The 9,054-nt window shown below is 37.3% G+C and overlaps 1 long non-coding RNA gene across 1 annotated transcript; it reads left to right on the top strand.

The window, feature by feature from the left end:
- Positions 1-792: 792 nt before the first annotated feature.
- LOC146593200 (uncharacterized) lies at positions 793-8,733 on the top strand. The gene is made up of 3 exons (XR_014896438.1): positions 793-934; positions 7,824-7,971; positions 8,128-8,733. It is a non-coding gene; the product is annotated as an uncharacterized LOC146593200 (long non-coding RNA).
- The last annotated feature ends 321 nt before the right edge of the window (positions 8,734-9,054 follow it).

Raw genomic sequence — 9,054 nt, 5'->3', positions numbered from 1 at the left:
TATTAGCGCTCCAATGACTTCAGTCACTAAGTGTAAATTTTTCCTCATGTGTGATCCATTGTTTGTTTTTTGAGGCTGATGGGGATCACACAAAAACTTTCCAATACGCTGACTTTTCATTCTAGGCTCCTCTGGATGAAATAATTATTCTTTCTTTGATTTCGTTCACCCTAATCAGTGACTTACATTGTGGCAACTTCCCACAGCTACTTTCTGAGTACAAATGCACATCTATTCAATATTTTGTTTTCATCATTGGGAGAGCTTTCAAAAATTAATCTTCACTTTGATCAGTTATCCTGTTTCTTTTTCAAATCCACTGCAGTTCTGTTTAATAGTTTGGACAGAATTATAGTTGAGGTTCAGTTCCATTCCAAGCAAAAATACATTCCTCAAATTTTATTTTAGAACTGGCCTGACTCACTGAATTCAACTGTTTATTGTTTACAGCTGGCTGAGAGTTGCACTACATTTGAAGCCATCACTATTGCAGTCTCTCAGTGGCAGGAAGTTTTTAGCAAATATCCTAGCTGGAGCCAAAACAAAGCAGTTTAGTGATTTTGTTAATATTCCGTGCACTAGATCTCACGTCACAGATCCGCTAGCCAGGGCCCTGCGCTGCTGAGAGCTCCCTTAGGCGGTAGCTGAGGTAGCGAGCCGCCGCGTCCGTCGGGGCAGCGGCACGGCAGTCCGGTCAGACGTGGAACGGAAAGCTCGGGCTCAAATTCCCCGTCTTCCAAACGGCCTGCTCTGGGAGCAGGACAGAGCAGCACGGTCACGAGGAGCAAGCACGGCGCGTCCTCGYGTCCCGCTACCGTGTTACACCAGTTCCTTTCCTTTTTTAACAGCATGTGAAACAGGAAACATTTCTAAAATTTTATATAACATACTCAAAATATAAGTCAAACCCCAAAATGATCTGGCTGTGAATTAAGTAAGTGAATCTTTATCTTTTCAATACATTTTCCTATTGAGTAGCAATTTGTTTGTAACCTGTAACTATATTCTTACAAGCTCCTGGGTCATTAGTTCCTTTTTTTTTTCTTTTTCCAGTTAAAATGTATGAAAGGCTTTTATATTGTATAACAGCCTGTTTTTCAGAAAGGTTTTTCTTTCATTCCAAAGAAAAACGTTAAACATAAAGGAAGTATGAGAGTTAGTTTGCCTACCATGAGAAATATGTAACAATTCTGAAATTGTCAGTTACATTTAACATTCAATCTCTTCTTTTCTCTTTTGTCTTGTCTCTTTCCTTTATATCCCCGACTGAGACGTATCCTCTATTCTCCTGTTTATATGTTAAGTGCAGGTTGTAATTGTACTCAAAATACAATGCAATAGAGAAGTGTAGCTTGATTTTATATTCCTGTATGGTTTTAGTCTAACTAGTTGGAAGAACTCTCTCTTAATTTTAAATGTAATAAATATTTTGCCTACTTTCCAATTACATATTCTGTTTTGTGTTGCATTTTAACATTGTGAGCTTATAGAACAGTAATATTTCATTAGAGTATCTGAATTCCATTTAAAATGCCGGTTACTAAGTAGCTATAATATTTAATGCTTATATGTACTTCTTTTAAAGAAGTGACATGTTAAGTATTAAAATCATGACTGCTCACTGCAATTAACTGAGTAATGGGTATAATAATGATTGTAGTATAGAAGGCAGGCTGAAGAAGAATTCTTAATGCTTTCTTACAATTAATGAAAAAAGTATGCTAAGGTGTATGGAGAGCTGGCAGTTGTTAAATATACCCTTGGGACTGCTATGTGTCAGATGCAATACTCAGTATCTTACTATAGACCAGAGAGTTACAGCTAATCACTAGAAGAAATGTCTTTCCTGACCCACATGATTCTAGATCTCAAACCGGCCTGCACAGCTTATGTGAAGAAACATCTTATTTGAATATCCGAAGCAGCATATTGGAAAGCAATGTCCTTGTTAGAAAGTCCAGTTTCCTACTTGTAGGGAATATAACCACCTCAGGGCTGAAATTCTGTAATGTTATCCAAAGGCTAACATCCCATTTAACTTGATTTAGGTTAAGATAAGTGCAATGAAAAGTATTTATTTACAGTACCATAAACAGACAGCACAGCTACACAGTTACAGGTGCTTGTAAAAGGTGTCAGTGAAAAAAAGAAAGAAAACCATGCTTTTAATCTTATTACACAGAAATCAAATCTAAACAATCTGTCTGTCTGTCTGCATTCAGCCAGCCTACCGTAGGCTCTGTTCTGACCCACAGAGGTAGGAACCTGTTTCTTCCTGCAGGCTATATGCCTCAGGTTACRTTCATCAGAACCAATCTTTTCTTCCTGAGCCCTTCCTGAAGTTGTCCTTATTCATCTCTAACTTTCTTGGAAATTGTTCTAACACTCCTTMCCTTAGTTAAGGACTGTCTCACCTGCTTTGAGAAAAAGATGTCATTTTGACACCCTACACTATCTATTTTGATATCCTRCACTAAACTAACTGATTATTTTGGCTCTTAATGGAGCAAAAATTCCCTAACTTGTACTCCAGTGCAAAGTGTATGTGTCTGCTGAGCTATAAAGTTTGTATATTAGACAAACATCCATGATACAACCACACAAATGAGATTCACCCATGYAGTGCGTTATTGGCCCTTAAATGAGAACAGACAGTATTGGAGTCACCCAATTTATGGTGATATTGGTATTGGGATGACTGAACCCTGGCTCCTACCTTTGACAGGTACTGTAGTGATAATATAACTTCAAATTAGGTGCACATCATGCATAGAGATGGAAATAATCTTAAGAAAATAATTAGGGAAGGACTAATGATAGGTGCAGCAAAGGAGAGTGCCCAAGAAATTACTAGCAATTTAACTACTTAAGCTCCTGAAGASAATGATGCTTCAGGGAAGTGTCTGAACATTTGTCACAATAGTGACTCCACAGTCGTACAGGAAGAGAGAAGTTTCACTTCACTTCATCCAGGAAACTTCTCTATGCTGCACAGGAAGCCTTTTAGGCTTCACTCAGCRATGAGGTACACTATCATTGGTGTGTTCCACCTAGGAGGGAATACACTGATATTTCATGTATCAGCACATTAATTTAGTGATGAGTACAGTATCTTACATTGGTAGGATCCAACTACCTACTTTGGGAATAATTTGTTTTTACCAAGAGCACATTTTTTAAACACTGTTAAAAGACAAATGAGATTTATTAAGTCATTGATTATCTTTGTCTCTCTCCTCTGACAGATATTTTCACAGTRTACTTTCTCATCATTGGTTAGAGTGTGGTGCTGCTAATGCCAAGGTCGTGGGTTTAATCCCCGAACGGGCTAGGCTGAGGGTTGGACTAGATGACCTCCAGAGGTCCCTTCCAACCTCACCATTCTATGATTCCATGATCTTATCTCTTCAGTTTCACTTTCTGAAGAAATGACTTCTTCATGGAAGTTTTCTATAAAAGTGTTAAACATTTCCAATGCATGCRCACCATCTTGACCGTTACAGCCTAACTTACACTGGAGTGGTGCTGTAGTAATAAATCATGCTGTTATGTGAGAAAGTTAGAGAAGGGAACACAGGGACACAAACTGCTCTTTATAATTCTTGTTTACTTAACCCACATATTTAGTAAAATAAAATTCTTTACGTATACCTGATGAATAACAGTAGCCAGCTGTGGGAAATGGCAAATCAGAAAATGCTGCTTCCCTACTGAAGGTGAGGGAAGTGAGTGCTGTGGATAAGCAGTGGCATTACTCAGGCACAGCCTCCTTAACCGGAGGAGAGGATACTGGAGCAAGTCCTTTACTTCTGTCTTCCTTTGTTCCTTGGTAGGGACTGAGGCTGTTTTTTACACTCCCTTGTTATCTTCTTTGTGTTTTCAGGGTTTATGGCATGCTTTACACATGTTAAATACATCGTTAGTCTTCCTTTTGTGATGCCCTAAAACCAACTCTTCCCAGCTCCCTAGGTTACATTCCTGYAGTAATTGACCTTCTGCGATTTGTGTTTACACCCTGGGGGCCTCCCTAGGCTTGCACTCCTGGGGGAGTGTGTGTGGGGGAAGCCTTTGCTCTGCTACTGTGAAATCCAATAGGCTTATGGCACATCATGCCACATCTTCAAAGGGTAATGGCATTCCCAAAGCTCAATATTAACATAATAAGRATGATTTTGCAAGTGCTTTCCTACATAGTTAGTCCAGAGGGATGAGCCAGAGAGAGAATCAAAGTGTGAAAATTGGAATTCCTCYTACTTCTGAATTGCTTTCTGGAGGACCCCACCTTTGACCATCGACTGTAAAAGGAGCCCAAGATGTTCGATCTCATTAAGTTATAATAGCCTTTGAATAAATTGCCCACCAACCCTTGTCTCCCACCTATTCCCTCCACAACCTGGTTAAGTAAACACAATTGTCTCGAAGCAGCAATCAGTGCGGGAATGCTGTGCAACAGTGACAGGCAATACTGAAAATAAATCTGCCAATAAACTACTTGAGCAAAAGAATTGAAATCAGTTATTGAAAACAAAGAGAGGATTTATCACATTTGAAGGATACACTATAATCCCAGTAAAATCAAAGGAGTGAGTTTTTTTTAATCTGGTAATATTATAGTATTGTTACAGTCCTTATAAGTCTTCATGGAGACCCTTTGAAGGAAATTATTCTGATTAATCATTTTACTGCTRCATCTGAAAAGATTTTATGGACAGACCTTCTCATTGAGCTCTTCTCACTTTATTCATAGCTTATTTTCTTAAAAAAAATCCCTATACTTCTGAGCTCATTCCTGTGAATAATGTAACTTCTTGTCTCTGATTCTAAGCTTTCTTTTTTTTTTTTTTTTTTTTTTTAATATTCTGTCAGCATCCAAAGTGGCTTGAGGTTTGAATCAGTTCTTGTGGATTCTAGAATTTTTTTTTTTTTTTTTTTAATATTCTGTCAGCATCCAAAGTGGCTTGAGGTTTGAATCAGTTCTTGTGGATTCTAGAATAGCTTAATGTAGTAATAATAGAAGAGATATGGCAGGTGTGTTTATTATATATAATTTGTAAAGGAGTTAATGCTATCTTTTGAGTATCTGAGTAGAACATCAATAGGTTACTTATTTCCTTGTTTGCTAACAAACCCTAAACACTTTTGCATTTTTCAATTACAACCTTGTAATACTGCTTTTTAACATTTTCCTTCTGCTTTTGTGGTGTTCAACAAATGGCTATTGCTGGTTTTCTTTATGGTAAAATCACCATCAATAGCTTTCTATTTAATTATAGTTTATTGATTCCTTTCTTTTAAACAGAATGGAAGATCATTTATATTCTGAACCAACCTAATATATTTAAGATACAAGCCTATAACATCAGTCTCCCAAGAATATAAAAATGACATTTTATGCCAAAGGTCCTTCTAACCTTGTGTTCTGTTAGGAACCAACAGCAGATGCCTAGTGAAGAGCACAAGAACAGGCAATCATGTAGTGATATGTTCTCAGTCATGTCCTTCTACTTAGCGCCAATGGATATTTATTTTTGATTTTTTCCAGATACTTACTGGATCTATACAAACTTTTATTACTAACAAAACTCTATCACTAGATTTTTTGCATTTTAACCATTTCTTCACCTCCTTTGTCTGTTCTGAATCTGCTGCCTGCTTGCTTTATTTGATAGTGACACCCCTATCTCTTGGCTTGTGAAACCCTGGACAATTGTTCTCTATTTATCCTCTCTTTGTTGCTCACAGATTTAGAGGCCTCTATTGTATTCCCTCCTCAGTGGTTTCTTTCTCATGCTAGTCTGGTTATTCCTCACAGGAGACCTGTCCCAGACCTTTAATCATCTGTGTTGCCTTTCTCTGAACCCATTCAAGTCTCTGTGATGGGAGAACCATAACGTCCCAGAGCACCCAAGATGTAAATGCACTGGATTCACACAGAGAAATAATTYTCCCTTGTTCTGTTCGCTATTCCTTTTTTGTCATTTCTAGCATTTGATTTGCTTTTTTTGACCTGAGCAACTGGGCAATTGGTTGACTTTTTTCTTAAAATTCTCAGATATAACAAAAAGATCTTTTCCCTGAACAGTAGGAGTAATCAGAGAGACTGTCATTTTATAGGTAAAGTTTTCCTATGTGAATCATCTGATCTTTAATACTTTCTCACTCTTGGTTTTGTTCCCAGTACTCCTGGCTTTTTTTTACCAATAATTTAGTGATGATTTTTAAAATCATACTTTGCTTCAGACCATTTCCAGCTGCTGCCTGCTTTGCATGTTGGAAGTACATATCCAATTATTTGATGTAAATCAAAGCTTCCAGGCTACTACTCAATTTAAATTCTGCTTCAAAGCCATGCCTGTTTTGAATAGAGAAGGTTAATATCCCCTCTTTTTATTCAGAGACATATTTTAATTCAACAAGGTTTTCATCACCCTAGACAATCCTGTATTTTCTTAGACCATATGCAGTATTTTTTATAAATTCATGCCCTCACTGTGTCCATTTACTTTTTCTCACAAAGAAATTTGCATCAGTATTTTTCCCCCACTAAATTAGTTCTGATCAGATCTAAAGTAATTTATTCTGATCCCAGTGTTGCTTATCTGAAGTACTTCTTGACTATCCACTTCTTCAATAGTGTCAGTTTCCCATGTGGATGGGAAATATGAAATTCCCAGAATTTCTGGATTCTTGTTTTTTACAAATGTTATCTTCTCATCTGASAAACCACACTTCAGCATGCTATATTATTTTCTGAGATTCAGATGTCTTCCTATGAAGCAATTCAGAGTTTTCAGTTCTTCACTGCCCCTTAAAGGTAGTCCTGTCCTTTAAGGACAGACACACTCCTCTTTTCCCCACTGTGCAGAAGACTATTGTGTTAGTGCCCAGGTAGCTGGAAACTGCAGCAAGTGTGTTTTCCCTGTTTCTCATGTCTTTCTCTCCTTCCCCACCCCTCTCTTTTTCTCACTCTGTCTCTCCCTCTCTTGCATGACAAACACATTCTGTTCTGACCAAAATTCTTCATGAATGCTTGCTGATCATAGTAAACAGTCATTAAAAAAAATCTCTTTGGGAAAGAAGTTATTAGTAATATCGAAGGCAGAGCAGCATGTGGTTGTTGGATATGGAGTAGAGAGGAAAAAAGGAAGTATTTCTTGTCTTGGTGGTAGCTGATAAGAGACAGGGCACTGAAAAACCTACCTCACTTGGACTGTATGTGTAATTATGAGCTAAAGAAAAAGAAGTAGCAAAAAGGCTTTTGAATTGATGTATTTTTTTTATTTAATCTCATTTCTCTRCTTCCCGCAGTCCAGTGGAGGTATTCAGCTTTATCAATACAGCATATTTTTCTACTTAATAGTTTTTAGTCTTTCAGATCACTTAGAATATAGATTAAACCAATCCTAGGAGAAGTAATTTTGTTTTGTATTGAGTGTATTTTTTTCTCTTCCTATTCTTCCTGTAGCGCAGAGGAAATTATTGTAATGTGTGGGTGTTTTATTGAGATCTATTCATCTGCTTCAGTGAGTCCAAACATCTTGCWTCCAAACACTTCGTTGCTAAACTCATCAGTCTGATCAGAAGAACCTCTCTTGCATCTGTCTTACAATCCATATAATAGCTGATGCAAGAACAAATAGAAATTTCAGATGATTTGTATAGATTCTTAAAATRTCATTAAAATAAATAGCCTAAATAGAAGTTCATGCTGTGATTATGAATGAACTATCAAATAGATCTACTTGTTGCAAATATTGAAGGTAATCTTCTAGGAATAAAACAAATACCAGAATTACACGAGGCTTCTGTATTGTCCCTCAAAGGAATTTGCCACCTTGAGTTTTGGGTTACCTCTCTGGATGAAGACACATCTTCAGCTGATGTAAATGCCCACTCCTTTGGAGGCAACTGAGCTATGATGGTTTATACCACATGAGCCTTTCACCTGAAGCCTTGTCTGGATTTATGAATGTGAGTTGATTTTTAATGAAAACTGTCTCTATAAGCACTAACTTTAGAATTATGGTTTCTTCTGGAAACTATGAGCAAATGTAATAGTTTGACTTCTCCTTTCCTCCCCCCCTTTTTTTTGTTTTGTTTTTTTTTGTTTTTTGTTTTTTGTTTCAGGGCTTGTATGTACCCTGTGTAATGATTACATCATACTCAGCTTTGTTTGCCCCTGTGCTGGCTGGCCACTGCATCCTGCAGTTCAGTGTCTCTTCCTCCATGCGGGAAACCTTAGAATTACCCTGCGAAAGGATTCACTAAAACTGATGCAATGCAACTGATAAGGAACACTGTAGTGCCATTATAGAAGAACTTTGTTTTATATATTTAAATCATATTTTAATTGACTGTCCGCTTTTAAGAAAAATATGTGTAATTCTGGGGAGCAAGAAAGATCAGAGATAGTTCTATTCTGCCAACGTTAGACCTAGAGGTTTAGGGTGGAAGGCACAGTGCAAAGATATTGGGTCATCAAGCACAAGCAAGCTAGCTGGAGGCAAGGATTTCCCTAGTTGAGCTGGACAGGAGCAGATAGTCTTACTGACAGGGTAAGACTCCCCTTAAGCTCACAGATCTTTGCACTGCAGTCTACAGCATTGTGTAGCTATGTCCATTTTGCCAAAAAAACAAAGAAAAAAAAAAAGAAAAATAGTTGAAAACAAACACAAAAAACAGTATTATTAATTAATAAGCTAATTCTGAAATGTTCAGTTTGTAGCATATTGTACAAAGAGAAGTTAATAAAATAAGAGTAATTAAATGATATTTGTGCATTGGGTTGCTTCAGATGTGTCTTAAAAATCTGTCTTTCCTGTGTGCTGTTTCATCAGTGGCCTATCCACTGTAGTGAGATTAAAYGAGAATTCATTGACCTGTGGTTTCCTCTCTCTTGCAAGCAAGCAGATTCAACAAGTTTCAGCTTGCGCTTTGAGATAATTATCAGGAGTTGGAGTTTAACCAAAGCTCCATGAAAATCAATTTAAAAGTTTCCATTCTGCTTAAGTGGACTTTGGGTCTTGCCTTTGGAGAGAGGAAGGAATCCTTAGG

Source organism: Rhea americana, unplaced genomic scaffold (genome assembly GCF_003343005.1).
Source record: "Rhea americana isolate MKP2758 unplaced genomic scaffold, rheAme1 scaffold_30, whole genome shotgun sequence".
NCBI classification, from domain to species: domain Eukaryota; kingdom Metazoa; phylum Chordata; class Aves; order Rheiformes; family Rheidae; genus Rhea; species Rhea americana.
Note: the sequence above shows the minus strand (reverse complement) of the source record. Positions and strands in the feature narration are given on the sequence as shown.